Below are 20840 nucleotides of genomic sequence, written 5' to 3' on the forward strand. Positions count from 1 at the left end.
CAGAAGACATTCGGTAGGATTTCTGGGAAATCTCTTGAAGAGAATTGACTTAGCTAGAAGACATAACCTTTTGCTCTTCCTTCCCTTCCTTTTTTAACTTGCTTAGAATGTGGTGGTTAGGCTGGAACTCCAGCAGCCATGTTGGGCCATGTGTTAATCTTGAGAACAAAAACCATGACTAAGAATGGTACACAAAGCTAGAAGAAGCAGAGTCCCTTTTGACTTGGGTGCCTCCATATAAGTCTATGACTGCCTAACCCCCAACTTTTTTTCATATGGGAAAAAAATAAACCTCTATTTTCTTCCAGTCAGTTCAATTTGGACTTCATGTTTATGCCGCTGAACATAAAACCCTTTCAGAGACACCATACCCAGTGTTACTTTAGATTCTGTCTTTTGGATTCAAACACTAATTACTTAAAGAGAATAAATAGGAAATATTTTACTAGGAAAAGAGACATTGCTAAGATTTTTTTTTAAAGAGGAGTATTTTGAGAAGATTTCCCCAGTACTGATGTTCTCTGAAAAATATTTTCAAGATGATTCATATATACATTCTTTCATCCTTTTTAACATTTAAAATGAGACAAAAGATCTTACAAGTAGAAAAATGAGAACCTAAAAATGTCCAAAAGCCAAGAGGGACATTGTCAGTTCTACATAACTTTGTCAATTGTTTGTCACTCTTTTGAGCTTCATGTATCCTTACTTGTTATACCTGTGTCCTTTGGAGTGGTGATTACGACATACCAAAGAATAGCCAATGATTTTATGTCTTCCCTTTGTTAATACAAAGCCCCATATTCCCTTTTGGAACTCCTGACTCCATGCTGTCTCTGAGCCATTGCCGTGTTTACATCCTTATGATGTCATTCACGTTAGCAGTGGTGGTTGACAAACTTTGGTTCCCCATTCTCACTTGGATTAAAAATACAATTCTTCTAAAGTTGCCATTGTTTGCCATGTAGGCATTTGAATTGTTTTACACTTAGCTCACAGATAACAATAATTTTAGAGATTTTATGAGCATTCTGATATAGGAAACCATTGGCTGATTTACCAGTTTTGTTTAACAAGTGGAAATATCCTTTATCTATTTATGTATACAATTTATTTGCTGAAAGGAGGTAAAGGGAGCACATCAATTGAATGTGTTTTGAATTGAGAAACTCCTACCAAGAAAAATACCCCAAACAATCAGAAGTATGGTTGTGAAGGTGACAGACTTATAAGCAACTAACCTAGGTGAACACCAAGATGGGATTAATATAATAAATAAAGTGGTACTGAGAGTCAAGTATTAATGAATTTATTCTAAATATAAATTAATTCTCAGTATAGGAATCAAAGAAGGCTTCATGATGTGGTGGCATTTGAGTGAGATCTTAAAAGACAGGAAAGCTTTTGAAAGTCTGCAGACTGTGAGGCAGCCATTGTATGCGGAGGAGAGAGCATGAGCAGAGAGAGGCCTGGTGGTGAGGATGTGCCTGGTACACTTGGGAGAACAAGGTTAGATTATTGGAGGCAGGGATGGAAAGTGGATGTAGTTTGGTACTTAGCATGACTCTTCTTCAAAGCCACATCTTATGAAAGATACAGCAATGAAATAAGCAAATGCCTAAGAGAGTGAAAATTAGGGAGAGTAGGACAAAAGGAGAAATAGGATGCTTGGAGAGAAACCAGCCAAAGATGGACCAGGTTCAACAGGCTGCCAGGCATTTCAGTAACATTGGAAATCAGACATGAAAGGATCCAGTCATGTAACATCTGGGAAAGAGCATTTCAGGCAAGGGAGCAGGTGAGTTTAAGGGACTGACAATGTGTCTGAGAAGAGTTGAGTGTGTGAAGTGGGGGTGGTAGGGTGGTAGGGGGTAAAGTTGGAGAGGTATATAGAAGTCACATCAGATCCAGCCTTTTGTTTCATGTGAAGAATCGGATTGTATTCTGAATGCACAGGGAAACCGTGGAAAGGATTTATATAGGGAAGTGGCATGGTTTGGCTTATGATTTCTAAGATCATTGTAGATTGGAGAGGAAGCAGAGACCAGGAGCTAGGAGGCCATTGAGAGAATTGGGGTGAGTTGTGGTGTATATGGGGGAATGGAAGGTGGGGTTGGGGACAGTGGAGAGGGAGGAATCAAGTACAACTCTTTAGAGTCCCATCACTAAAGTTACAGTGACATTCCTATACTCCCCACATTCAGGAGGAGGTTATAAAAGAACTTGGAATTCTCCAGAATTTTCAAGATTCCTATTCTACTTAACAAATTATAGAACAGTAAACATAGTAGTGATTCTGATGTTATAAAAGTCAGACCTATTTAATCATATTCTCAGTTCTAAGGACCCACTACTCTAAAAATAAATTACTTTTTAAATGAATTATCTTCACTTAAAATCTGCAGGTGGATGCCCTAAAACAAATGTAATGCTCTGTGGTAGTTGTAAGTTGATTTTTGGATTTTTCGTGCAATGCTTGTTAATATCTTTTTTTTGGTATCATTAATCTACAATTGCAGAAAGAACATTATGTTTACTAGGTTCCCCCCTTCACCAAGTCCCCCCCCCCACATACCCCTTCACAGTCACTGTCCATCTGCATAGTAAAATGCTGTAAAATCACCACTTGTCTTCTCTGTGTTGCACAGCCCTCCCTGTGCCCCCCGCACACTATACATGCTAATCGTAATACCCTCTTTCTTTTTCCCCACCCTTATCCCTCCCTTCCCACCCATCATCCCCAGTCCCTTTCCCTTTGGTAACTATTAGTCCATTCTTGGGTTCTGTGATTCAGCTGCTGTTTTGTTCATTCAGTTTTCCTTTGTTCTTATACTCCACATATGAGTGAAATCATTTGGTGCTTGTCCTTCTCCGCTTGGCTTATTTCACTGAGCAAAATACCCTCTAGCTCCATCCATGTTGTTGCAAATGGTACGATCTGTTTTTTTCTTATGGCTGCGTAATATTCCATTGTGTATATGTACCACATCTTCTTTATCCATTCATCTACTGATGGACATTTAGGTTGCTTCCATATCTTGGCTATTGTAAACAGTGCAGCGATAAACATAGGGGTGCATCTGTCTTTTTCAAACTTGAGTGCTGCATTCTTAGGGTAAATTCCTAGAAGTGGAATTCCTGGGTCAAATGGTATTTCTATTTTGAGCATTCTGAGGAACCTCCATACTGCTTTCCACAATGGTTGAACTAATTTACATTCCCACCAGCAGTGTAGGAGGGTTCCCCTTTCTCCACAACCTCGCCAACATTTGTTGTTGTTTGTCTTTTCGATGATGGCAGCCATCCTTACTGGTGTGAGGTGATATCTCATTGTGGTTTTAATTTGCATTTCTCTGATTATTAGCAATATGGAGCATCTTTTCATGTGCCTGTTGGCCATCTGGATTTCTTCTGAATATTTTCTTTATTTCAATTAATTTTCTTATTGATTCTGACCATTTTTAATGTAATTTTTATTATGGTGTTAAAGATGAAACATCCCCTGTGATGGTGGTGGACAGATTCAGCTGAATAACTGAATGCCGCAACACTTAATTTTAACTACCTAATTATTTTTCCTACCAGTTTTGGCCGCATGTGTTAAAAAGAGTCAGATCTGTTGCACTTTTCAGTTTTGCACTTGATTTGGTGAAATGTGATCTGTAGAAAAAAAAAGCCATATTGTTTGTCTGTCCTGAAGTTGCCTATGTAATTGATATTGACTAAAACTTATTTCAGGTAGTCTACATATTAACCACCTTATGCACTGAGAGATTTTTAAATATCTGAGAAGCTATACATTTTATTTTTGTTCTCAAATTTCAAAACAAAAGTTTTCAGAGTGCAGGTAAATGAGGAGGTTAGTGATCTTTTTCTTGACAACTGCTGTTCTGCCACATAGAAGAATTCCTTTTGAAAGATGAATTTTTAAGGGTGTTTCAAAGAAGTTTGGATTGGGGCTCCTGGTGGTGCCCAGGAAGTGAAAGGAACTGTAAATGAGACACATCAAAAGTAACTTACAAAGAATTATTTTTAATATTAAAGTGATGAATCAGAGCTCAAATTAACAAGTAAAGAGTCTGCCTCTAATGAAAATCTTTTTCCAACATAACACTTCATTATAAAGGGAGTTTTTCTATAATAGAAGCAAGTGTAATTACATTTTTATATATAATTAGGACATTATTATCATTTCACCATATCAAAGTTCATTATGAGACATCTCCGATACATTTTTCATAGAGCAAAAATAAAAAGAGAACAGGAGTCCTTCAATTAGACTCATATAAGGACATCCACAGAGACTGAGAGAAGCTGATCAAACAGCTTAGCCCAAAAGGGACCAGGTAGAACCCACGTTGCTTTTATGACTCAGAAGTTGCTGAGTTTTTTGTATCCTGTACAATTTCTAATTATAGTTTTTCTCCCCAGTTCCCATTCAACCATGAGAAATTAAATGTGCAACATTCTCAACTGGAACCCAACTTCCCCCAGCATTTCAAGCTACTGTAACACAGCTGCTCTGTGGTGACTCTGCTTGTGGTGCCTGATACAAACCTGTCAAGCAGGACGGAATCTACAAACTGCTCTCTTTCACCAGATTTATAAAAATACTAAGGTTCCCTTCCCTCACCACCTTGTAACATCTTTGGAGGACAAAGTTGTCCCTAAAAAATTGAAAAAATGTTCATGTTATGTAATAGATGTAAACAGATACCAAACAGATTGTGTAACAGAAATGTCTCATTGACCATGAAAGATTTGTCATGGGTCGGAACTTGTAAATGTGTGTGCAAAGAAATTCTGACTTGTAGAAATTAGCATATTCATATGTTCAAAATTAATTAAAACAACATGCATTTTTTTAATGCATTCGTTTACAGAGAATATTGCTTCTGGTGCAATGAAATGATGATCATAACAGGATTTCGGGACTTGACTCTTAGTACTCCAACCTCAGAATTCCTTCTTTTCAGATTATTTAAGACCCCCTCACTGAGCAATACCCCCAACATTTATCATGCATGTTTAGCTTGTTTTTAAAATCTTCAGCCTCTGCTCTTCCTGCAGGATGTGTGGGCTGTGCTGGAGAAAGGTTTCTTTCGGACCTGTGTATAATCAGAATTCCATAAGGTCAGTATTGGGAGCTGTGGAGAGCTTTTACCTTGTTCAAATGGGAAAATGAGATTCACCAATTGCCACCCCTGGGCCTGGAACTGAGGTTCCTGGCCCCATAGCCAAGCACCTTTCTGCTCAACCCCATTCCAATGGCATTTGTTGGGTTTTTCTACAGTTCCCACAATTTCAAAAAATAATATCCTTAATTAAATCTTTATATCTACTGAACTAAGTAACATCTTTAAAGATCTTGTGTGTATGTTGTGTGTGTGTTTTATGATATACCATCTCAAACTTCCCACCCTTTTTTTTAAGATAGCAATTTGGTGTGGATCAATATATGTAAATAAATAAAATGCTTGTCAGCTATCTTTAAAACTAATGATCCAGAAGGTACTTTGAAAATTGCAGGCTTATAATTTTTAATACCAATTTTTATTAGTAGTAAGGTATTACAGAAATATCATGATGGAACTTCTGGTTAATAGAATTTAAATAGACAATTTATATATAACAATTCTACTTTGCCCTATAGATCCTCTCATTCTCGATATTTTTTACTCTTCTTGATGCATATTATTTCATATAATATCTCCAAAGATTGGCTATCAAAATGTTAAAGGAGATTCCAAAGGACCAGGTCATTTATGGCAGAGATGGACTTCAAATAATATTTTTATCACTTAAACCAAACTGCCTCGCTAAGTAAGTGGTAACTCATAGATGTAAAATTGTGATTAACTTGTTTGACTGTTCACTTATATAGCTGTAAGTATGGTCATTTATAGAAAGAGAGAAATGTGAAAAATGAACTTGTCTCCCTAATTTCTTAAACCAGATTTAGTGATCAGTAACTTAGTTACTGTACTCATGTTCCTGCCTGTAATCTTGCTGTGTTCATGATTGTATCACCACTGTCTTACAGATTAAATCTTTATCAAAAATAGCAGCCAGTATGTCTGTCCTCAGCAGAAAAACCTTAAGAAGCAGGTATGCCTTCTGCTCTTCCATTTGAGTGTTCGTGAGATTTTACTATAAATATTAGAATTTTCTATGAGAAATTGTTTTTTCTTAGAATCAAACACTTTCTTCTTTATCATACTGAAATACTAAATATTAAGATGATAGTAAAATTGAGATGAGAGTGTCTGCTAATAACTCTTAAAGGGGGGAAAAGCCTAATAAAATTCCTTTTTATTCCTTGCCTTCCAAGTTTAAAGTTTAAATTTATTTAGCATAGAGATGTGTCACATTTCCCTCCAGTTAACCAAAAAAAAAGTCATCTTTCAGGTATGTAATTTAAATATTGCAAGTTAAAAGTCTACAGATGACCTTCTTTTCTTTTTAGCTATAACAAAAGCCATAGTCCATTGAAAACAATCGAGGGACAGTAAATCAATTATTAGATTAATTTTGTTAAACCTTGATTGTGTAATCTGTGTAACCACTGTCCTATCTCACAATAAAAAAATGCTTTAACAACAGAAAATGATAAAGTTTCTATTTGTGGGCTATGTTTCTGTGCCTAGCAGTCCAAGTGTTGAGGCCATCTCAAAGGCAACCCTCCTGTCAGCGAGGCACCTCTGCAGGACCTCACGTGTGTTTGGTTGTGATTGGTTTTGCAGGCTTTGACTTTTTAAGATTCACCTGCTGTTTATACACTCACATGCATTTGTTTATATGTTTCTTCCATTTGACTGTAAGCCCTTGGAGAAAAGGAAATCTATTTGTCATTTTATTTATACCTTCCCATGGTGCCCGGTAATGAGTTCTGCCCACCACAGGTCTTGAGTAAATACTATTCATTCATTCTCTAACTGCTTATCATTATTACATTGTGAGTTTTGACTTGTTTGCCTGTTTTGTTTTAGTTCTGTGGTACTGCTTTCTTTCAAGGAAGCTGAAAACTTCTTCCTTTTAAGAACAGATGCATGCTGATGGGGAAAACCAGGGCTGAAGGATTATAATGTATTATAATGTCCCCACTGCATTTGTGATAAATACATTCTAAGGTTTCAGATGCCTTCCTAAGGAAATGTCAAGTATGTGCTTCTTATAGCAAAGGTATCTTTTCACAAATCAAAGAAAGTACAGGGTTTTCTGCTTTGCTTTCAGAATACAGGGCTGGGTGAAGCACCCCTTTTAGCCTATCAAAGGACTGATCACACTCTCAGAGTGTGAAGTTATGTGGATTCATATTTAATTATGTTGGCCAATTATTTTGCTACCCTCACAGAAGAGGAGGATGGTGACATAGAAGAGAATTCCCAGACCACGTAAACTATTGCTATCCCTCCCAGCCATCACTCCCATACTAGTAACATATTCCTGTATCCTTTTTTTTTAAATGAAACTTTCATCTGTGAGAAGAATAGCATTAAACTAAAGTACAACAGAAGGAAGCTGCATTTGGCATGGAGTTATATGCTGGAAGAGCTTGCAGCTTAGAAATGTGGGTTTTTTTTGCTTCTCCAGAAGGAAACATTCTTGATTTCTGTGTGTGTACACAGGGTACAAAGCTCTAAACATGTTTTTAAAGCCGTGACTCAAATCTGAACTGATTTATTATATTTGGAAGTGGGAATTCTGCTCTTTTTAACTTTTAGCTCCTTGAGGTTAATATTATTTTTCACAAAGAATGTGTGTATTATATTTATATGTCATTCTAGGTGGTGGCTTTAATTGGGACAATATTCAAACTGAAGTTAAAAGGGGGCTTTGCAACATTTAATGAAATGACCAGTTCTCAAATCAATATGTGATTTTTGTGTATAAGAAAATAGAAATTTTATGAATGATAAATTTAAGGATCTAAATCAATTCCTTTTATTAATGTTTCTGGCTCTAGGTAAGAGGCAATTTATAGAAGACCGAAATGATTTTGTTTTAAGGTTTCATTTGTAGGTTCATATTTATTAAGATAGAATAAGTTCTATTATATGTCTCTGAGTGAACCTGTAATGTCATGTTTCTACTCCAGAAAATTAGGCAGACAATGGTGAACTGTTACTCACAGGAGTAGACCTTTTTTCTTGAATGTACAGCCAGAGAAATATACTTAAGATGTTTTTTCTTCCCTGAGACCTGCTCTTAAGCAGCTGTGTTCCCCACCATCCACACCAGGCTGTCCATCGCTCATGCCTGCATGCATGTTTCCTGTGAGATAGACGCTTACAGACTGACCACAGGAAAATATCTGCTCTCATGGAGCTCCCAGCCTGGCAGTAAAGCTCACGAGAAGAGCACAGGCATGAGGTTAATGCTTTCATTATTTCAAAAGCTGTATTTGCTGGCTTTTCCCACCTCCTCCTCCAGGAGAGGTGCTTTTCCTGGGAAACCTGCCCCTGGTTTGAAACGCGTCAGCAACAGTGATTCTGGTGGACAGGATCTTTTGCAGCCTCAGCTTCGTGGCTGTGATATTGTACCTCAAGGGCAGCTTGGACAGCTGCCATGGTCAGCTCATCTGTTGTCTTTTCTGACCCCCTCTGACCTCATTGCACGCATAAAGAGTATCTGAAGTTTCATCCACTGGACGATACTCCCACTTCAATAATGTGATTAGTAGGGTCCTGCAGTTGACCAGTTGGCCAGATTAGCATGGGGCAATCTCTCCCAGGTGCCCTCAGCACTTGATAGATGGTTGTGTCAGTCAGGTTTAAAGACACTGTGTGTGCCTGCTTCCTTTTAGGCCCCTTTAAAGCTGCACCAGCCAAGTGGAGTGTGAGAGAGAAGGTCCAAACAGCAAGACTCTGATGTGAAGCTCAAAAACTGCCGAGAGGAAATGAAGGGAAGAAGGTATGAAAGGATCTGATGCAGATGGAGGAGTAGGTATGTTTGGGGCATTGTCAGTGAAACTGGGCTCAGCAATATCTTTTTCTATTCATTCTAGTCCTTTTCCTTAAATCCAGGATCCCATTCTCCCATCCAACACTTTGGAGTAATTCAGAAAAAGCTCCCCCCACCCTCAAGTTGGATGTAACTCCTAGATTTCAGTCACCTCTTGCCCTCGGCAGGGTCTCCTTGTGCAAGGCACAGCCTCCTTAACTGTCCCTGTCAGCCATGTTCACCTGTTGCTTCTTTGAAGGCAATCGGTCTCTCCTCTTGGAGCTCACTAACTTCCAAAAAGCACAAGGTCTGGAGTGAGTGATTTCCTGAAGCAAGTCTGCCCTGTAACCACACAGGCATGTCACTTGGGAGGCCAGGGTATCAGCATTATAAACCACTACTTACATCTCCTTAATCTTATGTCTTCAGAGGGATGATGGATGCTCGTTTCCAAACAGCACAAGAGGGTAGCTTTTTTGTTTATAATAAACTGGTCCCTTCCCCTCCCTCAAAAAAAAATAAAATAAAATAAACATGATCTCGACACTCTAGCAACTATTTTAAACAAGTACAGTGCTTTTTGCAGTCTGTGAAGTTTTTTTTGCATTCTATTTTTATCACTCATTTTGATTCGTTCCTTCAGGAAAAATTATGAAGTATGTGTTATCCTCAAAGTTCTACTTAGGTAGCCGGGAATAAGGGCATGGTTGTGGTTTGTGTTCACAAAGCTCACTGTGTGAGATGGAAGAAGAATGTTCATTCTTTCATGTATCTTCTTAGACCCTTATGAACTGAGTGCCTTTCACCTGGAAAGAAGCCTGGAGTTCACACAGTGACCTTGGAACTGCCCAATGTCAGGTAAGATAGCATGAGGGTGGGGGTGGGGTAACAACATGGCCACTGGCTGTTTTAGCTGAAGCTCAATTCTGCTAATCGAAGTCTCTTAGGTGTCCCTTGAATCCTCTTTTCTTCAGCTGCCAGTCTAGAGAACTGCACACATCCTAAATTGTCTCCTTGCACCAGTCTCTTTTAGAGGGATCAGTGTCATTTCCTTACAGCTATCAGTACCTTAGAAAGGATATTAAATCATGTTACCCTTCCTCTTTGCTGGAACCTGCCAGTTGGCTTCCTGTCGTCTGTAGGGTAAATTCTAAATGTGCTAGTTCAGAACATGAGGCCCTGTAGAGTGTGCCTCAAAACTACTTTCCCAGGCGCATCACCTGCCCTTCTTGTCGCTCCCCCACCACGCACACATTCAGCCTAAGCTCTGGTGTTCTCGCCCTTCCCCAGCGCTGCTGCTCGTCCCTGACATCAGGCCTCAACGCGTGCCTCTTCATCCTCTTAGTCAGGCTGGTGAGCTTCTCATCACATATTAAATATGCAGGCCCCAGAGGCAGTGCTGCCACATTCGGTCTAGGGGACAGTGCTATTCCCTCCTAGGAGACCCCACCGCACTGCTTCATTTCTTTTTTATTTCTTTTTATTTTGGTATCATTAGTGTACAATTACATGGGCAACTTTATGACTACTAGACTTCCCCCGTTATCAAGTCCCCACCACATTGCTTCACTTCTTTACAGGTTCTCTGCTTACACATGTCCTCTCCCTGTGAGTTCCTTGAAGGAAAGGGGGTGTCTCACCCACCCTCCTATCCTAGGGATCTAGCAGAATCCCTGGCACACAGTGGTATGCTAGTAAGTGCTTCTTGAATAAATGGATACATGAATGAGAAATTGATGGTGCCTGCTCCAAGGCCTTATGCCATCAATACACCCTCTTATTCATTGTTTAGAGGAGCTAAATGATAGACTTATTCCAAAGATATTTCCAGAGTATGTGGCTGCCTCTGGCACACACCACATCCAATATCTAGAAGAAGAGGCTACTGACACTTCGAATATAGCTAAAAAAGCAGAGTTCAGGATATAAGCAGACTACTTCTAGAGCAGAGAACGTTGGTCCCTGATTATTAGCAATTGGGTCCCCCCTTATTAGCAATTGGGTCAGGCCTCTCTGTACAGAGCCACTGGTAGTCTTTATTTTCCCCATTATTATTTTCCTCTGGCTTCTGAGAAGTACAGCGGTGCTGTTCGGGGGACTGTTGCTCTAAGATGTTTTAGAACAATGTTATGATGCCTGATCACACCTACTACCACTGAGACAAGCCCAGAAGTTAAATTATGAAGCAAACGTAAGCTTTGAAGAAATTTTTATTTAATCTGTATTCCCCTGTTTCATCTGTACATCCATCCAGCACAATCTGCATCATTATTAGCCACATCGTGCTTTAAAAAAAAAAAAAGAGCAAAAAGTAAGACATCTGTGTTATAGCATTAATATATTCAAAGGTTTTTACTTTCATCTTACAGGCATTAACCATGTGTAAATGCCATGTAAGTGCAACTTACAACAGCATTAAGTTAGCAGAAGAAAAATGTACTTAGGAGCCTCAAAAAACGAAGGGGGGCTTGCAAAAAAAAAAAAAAGGAAAAGAAAGAAAAGGTCTATTTGTGTGGAGGGGACAACCAGGTTGGGAATTATGTAAAAAATAAAAAAGTGGAGTTTTATCTATAAATAGAGTACTTTTGCCTATTGCTACTCCATAGCTTTATTTCTAATTGCTGCACAATTTCTAAGGCACCGAGGCAACCCTCAAGCAGTGTGCTGAAGGTGTGTTTGTGCTCTATGCCCTCTGGCTTGGCTGCCAGCCTATTCCCTTAGATCAGAGCCAGGAGGTAGACTGTTTTCGAATACCAATCACCTCGCCTGGACCTGATCCTTTGAGTTCTCTTTGGCATCCATTCCTTCTGCCAGTTTCCTCTTCTGCTCCTCTCTTTTCTTCTGAAGTTGACGACAAAGACATCCTCAGGGCCCTCCTTGATGTAAGACCACTCTTGATGTTACTACAGCGTGGTTTTCTTTGTACCCTAAAGTTGTGCTGCTTTTATATTCAGCTAGCACAATATTTGCACACCAGAAGATAAAGAAAATGTGAATATGTTATACAGAATGATAGTTTCTTTCTCATTTGTACCCCCTCAGTGTTTTTTGATGTAAACCCTCTCCTTTTCCCTGTTGCTCATCTACATACCTGATCAGGAACCTGACGGTCTCTCTCTGTATCGATGATGTTACTTCTATACCTTAAATTGGCCTGACCTGCCCATTTAATTTTTAAAATATGGCTGTATGAGATATGGATGAATATGGAATTTCTATGAAACACAAAACTTTTGAGCGGTTCCTGTCCTCTGTGATAGTGAGTTTTAAAAGGGAAATCTCTAAAGAGCTAATTAGTAGACAAGTAGAGCTCAGGCTGAACAAAGCGGAAAAGATAGCAGAGAACTGAAAGGACCTGGCCATAGCTGACAAAAATCAAAGCCCCGACAGAGAGCTGGCAGTCACCTTGGGCTGCTAACTGACAGGGACAATAAAAAAGGGAGAAAAACCCTCTGAACCTGGCAGAGAGTGACAGCCCACTACAGGCTCTCGGAAGAGCGCGCTCTCTCCCCACCGCACAGAAAGGGCCCTGTTCCAGTGAGCGGAAGACCAAAGCTTTTGCCCCCCACCTCAATTCTCAGAAGATGTGATCTGGCTCTGACCACCACTCAGGGAAGAGAAAGAGGAGGCCCAGGAGCTTTTAAAAGTTCCTTGGAAAGTTCCAGGCTAGTGATTCACTTGAGAGCAGGTGGGAAGGATGTGGGGCGGCCGGAGAGAAAGTGAGGCTGCTGCCAGGGCTCAGGCAGAGGAGCAGTGAAGGAAAGCCCAGGGAAAGTGCTGGATGGAAAAAGCCTCAGCAGGCCGGGGCTTAATGAGCCCACCGGCCAACAACAAATGGCTGGAAATAGAAGGAACGGCGCTGGAGAGAAACCTGAGGCCCACAAGGGAAAAAAGTAGGAATCAAAGAAAAGAGTGACAGAAAGCACAACAGTCATTCCTTAGTTGAAATGTAATTTGTAAAGAGGGGTGTGGAGCTGAGAGCCGCCCTTTAAAATTACTAGAAAGGAAGGAAAACACAAAAATAATGATCTTTAAAAACCCTCTTCAGTTCACTGAGAGAGGAAGTTGGGGTAGGTTTATATTGTGTAGGCACTAATGAATCCTAGTCTAACATCCCCAGGGTGCAAAGTTCATAAGAGGTAAGAAAGGATGCTTCCATTAACTGAGTGATCTTAAAATTTCTCCCTGTCTTTGTGAGGTTCCATTATGTATTTCTGGATATACAGACAATTATATTTAGGAAGGAAGCCAAGCGCTAATGCAGGGCTGCAACCGTGAATGGTTGATTTTGAAAGCAAGCAGTGAAAAAGCGTTTGGCTTCGAAACCCAAATGCTAAATACATGCATTAGGTGGTTTGCACTATTCCTAAATAAGGACTTAGTTCCAGACAAGTTCTTCTTGTTTTATATTTTTTCCTAAATCTCAATCCTTACTGACATAGCCCTTGAGGACATGATCAGAGATCACAGACTCTGGATTTTATCTCAGAGGGAAACAAACAGCAGCAAGACCTGGGAAAAGCTTTAGAGGCACAAACCTGACGCCTTTTTTTTTTTACCCTACATAGAAGGGCATGAAAATTTGCTTAAATTCAGTGAAAATGAATCTCAATTTTCTTACTCAGACCAGTGTCTGTGATCATATACCTCAAAAATTTTATGTTTATATGATTACATTATGGGGTAAATGATATTATATTTACTATTTATCTTGAGTGTCACCAGTCTTCCCTGCAATGCAATCCCGTCTCGACCAAGAGTGTTTGGCAAGTTAAAAAGCTTGGCTCAGAATGCATCGCATCTCATCCATTTGTCTGAATCTGAGCAGGAACGACAGATAATTGAGGAAGAGGTCTCTCTGAGTCAAGCAAATATTTGGAGACTTGAATTATGGAAAATCTGCCCCATGTTAAACTCGGGGTAAAGGGATAATTGTCTCTTTTGATTTGGGCTTGAGATTCAACATTCATGTTGGAAAAATAAATGTGTATCAGAACAGTGTGTTTTTTGTATATATCTGCTCATATTTAGAGCTGAGCATATACTCGAAAGCAAATATTTTTTTTTTTAAACAAGTACCTTAGATACTCTTTTAAGGCACAGTCTAGCAAATGTTTGGGCTTTGGTTCTCCTCATTTCACATCTACAGGAAAAACTAAGAGTTTTCGGTTTCCTATTTAAAGATGATGCTACTAATTCACCCATAGTAGAAGATGACGTGTTATTTTTCTGTAGGAATGGAAAAAGATTTTCAATGAGCCATTTGTAGGGCTATGCCAACCATCTTCATCCCAGAACACTAGCACACATTTGTGTGCCTGACCAGGATTCACAATAATAATAGAGAGAATCTGGAAGGGTTTTGGTTCCTTGGTGTACAGATGAGGTTCCCAAGGCCCAGAAAAGGTTAAGCGGCGTAGTGACCAAGCCGTAAGTAGAGACCAGGCCTGACTCTGACTGTTCAGAGGCACATGAACCATCCTCGTTTAGTCCTCTGGAGCTTGCAAGCTTGCTGGCTGGCTGGGTGTACATCAACTGCTGCTCTGACTCTAGGTAAAGATAGCTGTCCAAAAATGTAAAGGCCTTGCTGATCCTCTCTACGTAGTGCATCTTCCAGCTGAAATCTCCCCTCTTCCCTTTCTCACCTGAAAGTATCCTCTCTGGCTCTCTTAGTCTGCTCAGGGTGCTGCCACAAAATACCAGGAGGCTGAAACAACAGACATTTATTTCTCACAGTTCTGGAGGCTGGGGTTCTCAACAGCAGGGTGCCAGCTTGGTCAGGTTCTTGGGAAGCCCCTTGTCCTGGCTGTCCTCTGCTGGTTCCTCACATGGTGAACAGAGAGAGTGCAAGCCCTCTGGTCTCTTCCTATGGGAGCACTAACCCCATTGTGGGGGCTCGACCCTTAGGACCTCCTCTGATCCCAATCACATCCCAAGGACCGCATCTCTAGACACCATCACACTGGGGATTAGGGCTTTGACATACAGATTTTGGAGGGGACACACATTCAGTCATAACACTTGCCATCATTTGCAGCTCTCTCTCCCATTTACCTTCCTAAAACATCTCAGTTTGAGAAACAAAACAAAAGTTGGTTATCAGTTTTTCCCCTCTGGCATCTACAGTGGTATCTGTAGATACCATACAGTGATCAATAGTATTTGGATAAGTGGAAGAACCAGTTTTCAGTTCTGAGTTGAAAACCTGACAGTGGCTCCCCTAATGCACAAACTAACCCTCCAGATGAACCTTAGTTAGAACACATGAAGATGACCCTACTAAGCTAACTGCTTTCTCTTTCAACTTCTACTGGTGGTTATACCTTCTGGATTAGCCCATCTGTAACTTAACTGATAGTAACCTCTCCTCAGATTGATTGATTAATGCAAATGCTGACAATTCTTTCCCTCTGAACATATGCGTTTGTTTATGTAATAAAGTGATTTTCTTTTCGTGGTGCTCTGTGTCAAAGCCTTGAAGTATGTCATAACAAAATGGGAGAGAGAGTTGGAAACACAGTGTCATGCAGACACAAATTATATATGCTTCACATATGTAATATCTAGCAGATTTACTTTATTTTTTCCTCCTATATTTCTTCAGTGGGAACTCTTCAATGAATTTTTCAAATTCTTCAATGACTTTGAAGAGATGTTTCTCATTCATCCAACTCTTAGGTTTTTAAACAGATCTCTCTGTGGTAACACACACATACATCGCTATCAACATAAAACCATAGAAATACTACATTTTCCCAGTCTCTGCATATTGCAATGAGCTCAGCTCAACACTGACATTCTTTTCCTTTTCCTTTTAGATGAGAGAACAAAAACATTTTCTAAAGAACGATATAGCTTTTAGTTAAAAAAATTAAAAAAGACAAATTGACCTGAACCGTAGAAGCTTTGCACCTATCCCATGATAACTACAATGTTCTTTAGGAAAATCATCAAAGGATATCAATGTTAAATGTCAAAACATCTCTAAGAAATGACAGAAAGAACATTCCATATCATTATTTTGTAATAATGTGTCAATCTGGATCAGTCTTTGCCCTAGTCAGTGTAACTTCTTTCCATTATTTTCACTGTGGAAACATAGATAATTTCTTTTTTTTTTCTTCCCTTCCCCTCCCCTCCCCTGTCCTCCCCTCACCTTCCCTCCCCTGCTTTCCCCTCCCCTCCTCTTTCTTTCCTTTTCTTTCCCTTCCCTCCCCTTCCTTCCCTTCTATTTCCTCGTCTCCTTCTTTCCTTGTCTGGAGTCTCAATATATAATTAGAAAATATGGAAAAATGTTTGAGACCTTTTATATCCATTTTGTTAATGTACTTTTCTTCTGTTTCTTTTTAAAAGTTTACTCAAAGTGTTATTCTAAATCCATGTGCTTCAGGGCAAACTATGACATACCAATCATTACAGTGCATGTAGAAAATCCTGTAATCTAAAATTTCCTATGCCATTTAGATTGGAATAAGGGTTCTTGATAGAAATTTTTGTTTTTACATATTTTTATATTGGAGGCGCTTACATTTCTACAAGTGGGATAAGTTACAAGGAAGTTACCTATAAAGTTGATGTTTATAAAGAGACCAAGACCTGTGATTATAGAATAACTTTTCCTAACTATTCTTTAAAAAATTGATACAGGATTTTTTTTCATGATGAATTATATGGTTCTTTTTAGATGTAGAGAACTCTTGATGATTATTTTCTTATTTAATTTCACAAGATTCTGCCTTATGAAACAGAATAAAAATCTTCAACATAAGGAGTATCTACTCAAACTAATTTGAAAAAACTAGTTGAGTTAAATCAAACAGTTATGTTGAGAACAAGTAGGTCAATTCCATCAAATACTATTTATAAAATAATTTTCTAATGATTTTTCTCCCAAAATAGATGGTGACCAAATTACACTTTTTATCTCAGCTCAACCTGTGTAACCACCACTGAAATAGAATAAAAGACGATGTACATAAAAGTGATAAAGAAAAACTTACCACCAAAGTCACAAAAGATGAAAATTTAGAATACTTACCTTTTAAAAAAATATTTTTAAACATTTATGGAAATTATTGACTTGGGGTATTCTTGATTAATTGTATTAAATAGACAGCCACTTTTTTTTCCTTATTGATCTATGTAAAGACAGGGAGGACAACAGAGGGAGGGAGAGAGAGGGAGAGAGGGAGATTTCATCTATTCAGTCCAAAGATGTTAAAAAATATTCCCATTATATGAGGGCTTCTAAAAGCAATTTAAGTGAAGAATTCTCTTGTTATAGGGTGGAAATGTTCCCTGACTATTGTTACAATCATATAGATACAAGTATGTTGATCTGCTTCCTATATGGTTCCTCAACATGGACATAAAAATGTTTCTGCTTATTTCCTATTTACCAACTTTATGTCTCAATAATGTGCAATAAAGAAGCTTCCACACAGAAATATTATCTCCAGTTTTCTTGCTATTGTTACTGAATTTTTAACTAGTAATTATGATCATCAAAGGTTTATAAGGCATCCTATGTAATACATTAAAATATCTACTGAGAGTGATATTTAAAGTATTTAATGACCAACATTAACCAATCAAAGTCAATGCCTGTTCAATAAAGCAAAAGGAATGCCAGCTAAACAAGCATTAGCCAGTCTGGTTATATATCAACTGAATATCAGTCCTGTACACAAGTGGATTCACTAAAGAAAACATAATGTCCCTCAACAAAAAACATTTATGGAACTCTGTTTAATAAACTCTGCTCTGTGTGTGTGTGTGTGTGTGTGCACTCACACATACAAATATGTGCATATGAATGGGTAGTTAATCTCTAACTTCCAATACAGTTCTTCAAAGTACATCACTCATAAACACATTGTTCCAATATCATAAATGGAATTTAGAATAATCCATGAAAGCCAATTTAACAGAAACATTGTGCATTAGCAGTGAAGATTTTAATGTCCCCTTAGCTAAACTTTACCTATATAATTTGAAAAAGGATAATTGTGCTATGACACAGCTTTTATTGTCCATTATCATCTCAAATACAATATATTAAAGTTCTTCACATTTCAGTTGGGTGGGATTAGAGTAAAATTTATAAGAAACTGTAGCAATATTTCCTTATCTAACTCACTGTGACTATAGGATTCCCTTTTCTTGGTTATCTTGTTTGTAAAACAATTCTAATTAGAGATGAGAAATATATACACTTAAAAAATAAAAGGTGACAGACTACTTCTTATAGTGATTACATTAGCTGTCCCCCAAGTTTACCCTACTTTTCTAATACATAAACCATTGCTAACAGAATCCACTACAAAATCTCTAATTTGTGGTAAATACAAATCACTATGGTGTTTAAATTTAGAACTGTACTTTGAGAATTACATTCTGTGTATCTGTGGTAACAGTTTTCATCTTAAAGTGCTTCACATAAATGCTTGTTGATGATTTCCAATATTACACATGGCAAAAGTAGGGAGGGTGTTAGCAAAGTTTCAGTGTTAAGTCCAAGATTTCCTGATTCTCGGATTGTTTATGAAACAAATCCTGATATTCAATTGCTCCTTCAGTCCTTTGAACACACTGATGGGTAATGCACTATTTCCCTTTTTTCATAAACAGTCACAGAATAATATTTAATACTTAATTAAAATAATTTTCCACTGTAATAGCCTAATGCCTTTTTAATATAATTTTAATATAATTACTTCAGAGTTAACTTTTCTATGTGAAACAGAACATACTATCGGTAATACTTTTCTGTATTTTATCATCAAATCAAATGATGCATATATCACAGATTTGATTAAATAACACCCACAGTAAATTCGAACAATGGGTGCCTGCAACACTGGACTGGAAGCATTATAAAACCTGCAGCTGTTCTACATAAGGGGCTAATTATGCAAGAAGAGTGTCTAATTTGAGAGCAACACAAAGCTCATTTCATCTAAGCAGCAAGGAAATTGATGTGACACACTCAGTATATTCCTAATGTATTTTTTGATTGACCTCCCTAAGTCTAAAGATGAAGAGTGAGTGAATGCCAGCCTCTACTCTAGGTTGAAGAACCAGGGAATGGGGTAAATTTGCCTTTGCAAAGGGTTTCCGGCTTGTTCCTGCTGCTGCTGCTGAATGATTCAGAGTATCTTACTATTTAATTTATTTAGGAATTTCTTGGTTCAATATCAAGATGCTGAGTATTGTAATTGAAGGCCAGTTGTTCCTTTCCTTGGTGCCCCTGAGAAACAGAAAGGTACTCAGTGGTGTATACATGTTGAGAAATTCAGAAAATCAACCACAAACTTCTCCTTTAATGACTTGTCTCCTATTTGTGAAATATGGTTGAAGTATACCTGATAAAATAAATATTTTAAATCTGGCTAGAAATAAGACATCACTGATTCTGCTACTTTCTTTAAATTTCATAAATTATTTCAATGAAGCAGCATCTACTTGTACTTGTTTTCTCACCTTCTAAGGCAGGCGACATGGAGCCTCATGCTGCTGCAGAATCCACAGAGGTCAAGCTGCGCTCGCTGTGCTCTGCAGGCTCTCGGTTCTCTGATAACAGCACTGCCGTCTTGCTTATCATTCTATCCAAAATGTCTGTCCCAGTGCCTGGCACACAGTTGGCAATCAAAAGACTATATTCTGGGTGAAGACTATATGCATGGATGGAAATAGAACAATTACAGTTATCCAATTGCTTTGAGCTCTAATGATGTCATAACTAGGTAGCTGGGTGGACAATTTTTTATGACTTCCATTTTTTTTCTATATATATATTTTTTGTCTTCCACAGGGGATATAGCTTAACACATTGCTTGGTGAGGTGAGATCCTTAAAGGTCTGAATCATCCAGTCTGACATACTATCACCCAGGAGGTAAGTGATGTGACCACTTAAAGGAAAGAATACATAAACAGATAGGCTTGTATCCCAAGATACTTAAACTCTCTGACCCCTAGGTCCTTTGTCTTAAAATACCTTGAAGAGCTATTCCATTAGACAAGAAAAGGAATATAAACTCTCTTGTACCACACCAGCAGCATATAGCAGGTCTGGATTATATGTTAGCTCCTTCCCTTTCCTTTATAGCTATATATGGAGAATTGTTATATTCATATTGAGACTCTGAGGGAAAAAAATCTTAAGAATGCATTAAAATACTAACTCTTTTAACTTCACTGTAAGCAGTATATTATGCATCATTCTGCTGTTTTCCCTTATAGCTTTAGATGACCTATCATTTGCCTATTTGATCTAGTCTCTACAAAACAAACTGGTTCTTGCCTTAGATGGACTCATTGTCCAAATGAAACATAGATACATAGACATACATTTATAGCAAGAACAGAAACAGTTACTTAAAGGCAATCAACATTAAACTCAAAGGGCCATATTAAACCCACATTAAGTCCACCTGAGCTGCTCTCTCCTCTTGACAGGGTAATTGCAGGGGCAAGGAGTGAGGCTGAAGGGTAAAGTGATTACACAGATGGTAGGGGAGTGAAAGACAGGTGTTTGAATAGAGGCAACCTCCCCGCTATGTCTGTCCAACTCAGTGATCCTCAATATATTTTTCTTGCCCCACAAATTCCATTTTTATTCATATTGATTCTACAGATGGCCATTAAGTAAACAGATACAAATGACAGAGTATGTTTAAATATTAAACATGACACTGACATGGGCTGCTCTAGCCATTGGGAGGATAATTGTGTACATGGTGTCCTTTTGTGATTAGAGACTATAGGTGTCTAATACCATCAGTGGGCATGAATTCTGAAAGCTTCAAGCGGGTTTGACTGCCAGAAGGGAATCTCCAAATCCTAACAAGTCTTACCTCATGACTTTGTTAGAGTTAATAGTGCATTGTCTTCCCT

General features: G+C 38.4%; 1 long non-coding RNA gene across 1 annotated transcript; it reads left to right on the top strand.

Moving 5' to 3' along the window:
- Nucleotides 1-8804: 8804 nt before the first annotated feature.
- LOC140848244 (uncharacterized) lies at nt 8805-19834 on the top strand. Its single transcript, XR_012128813.1, has 3 exons — nt 8805-8913; nt 9724-9801; nt 19757-19834. It is a non-coding gene; the product is annotated as an uncharacterized lncRNA (long non-coding RNA).
- Nucleotides 19835-20840: the final 1006 nt, after the last annotated feature.

Source organism: Manis javanica, chromosome 3 (genome assembly GCF_040802235.1).
Source record: "Manis javanica isolate MJ-LG chromosome 3, MJ_LKY, whole genome shotgun sequence".
Taxonomy (NCBI): domain Eukaryota; kingdom Metazoa; phylum Chordata; class Mammalia; order Pholidota; family Manidae; genus Manis; species Manis javanica.